The 825-nt window shown below is 55.8% G+C and overlaps 1 protein-coding gene across 1 annotated transcript in view; it reads left to right on the top strand.

Moving 5' to 3' along the window:
• The first annotated feature begins 412 nt into the window (after positions 1-412).
• The window catches only part of GAS2 (growth arrest specific 2), a 94449-nt gene continuing 94036 nt past the window's right edge, over positions 413-825 (top strand). The window contains exon 1 of the mRNA XM_014951631.1: positions 413-528. The gene's annotated coding sequence lies outside the window, so the exon portion shown is untranslated. The remainder of the gene's footprint in view (positions 529-825) is intronic.

Genomic DNA, 825 nt, shown 5'->3' with positions numbered 1-825 from the left:
AAAAGAAAATAATAGTGATAATTAAAAGAGGTGCTATTATGTGTTAAGAGATTCCAGAGAGAACTAGTCCAATTAAAGAAAAAGAGAGTTTTATCTTGGATGTGAAATTTTCCTCTCTCTTCCTTTTCTTTTTTTTCTTTTTCCACAATCAAGAATGGTGGAAAGGAGTAATAATAACAACAGAAGAGAAATGGAACCAAGCACCGACCGGCTGCCAAGGGCTGTAATCCAATATCTCAGCATTTCAAGGGTAAAAATCAGTGTGAACTGCCTTTGCCGTTCCCTCTGAAAAAAAAAGTAAGCATTTAACTTCCGTTCAGCCCGGGCAGGCTGCTGGAATATAGGAAATAGGTTTCAGAGAGGGGGAAAAAAAAAAAAAGAGAGAGAGAAAAAAAAAAAAAGAGAAGGGTTTCCCAAAGAGAGCAGCGAGCTGGACAGAAGTATGAAGAGCGGCAGCGCGGCTGCTGCCGGTCTGCTCTGCTCGGCTCGGCTCAGCGCGGCGGCGACTGCCGGAGGCGGGGGGGGCCGGTGAGTGCGCCCCCGGGAGCCCTGCCTGCCCTCCCGCCTGCCTGCCCCGGCGCCGGGGGGAGCCTGCCCTCCCTCCCTGCCCGCCCCGGCGGCTGGGGGATCCCTGCCTGCCCCTGCTGCCTACCCTGGCTGCGGGGGGAGCCTTCCCTCCCTGCCTGCCCCGGCTGCGGGGGGAGCCCTGCCCGCCCGCCCCGGCGGAGCTCGCTGCCGGCCCCCACGGTGGAGCCCCGCAGCCCCGGCTGCTTTAAATTGAGGGAGTTTTGCGTGTCTGGCCGGCTGCCTTTCGAGTTTAAAGAG

The sequence above is a fragment of the Calidris pugnax genome, unplaced genomic scaffold (assembly GCF_001431845.1).
Source record: "Calidris pugnax isolate Ruff unplaced genomic scaffold, ASM143184v1 scaffold183, whole genome shotgun sequence".
NCBI lineage: Eukaryota > Metazoa > Chordata > Aves > Charadriiformes > Scolopacidae > Calidris > Calidris pugnax.
This window is presented reverse-complemented; position numbering and strand designations above follow the sequence as displayed.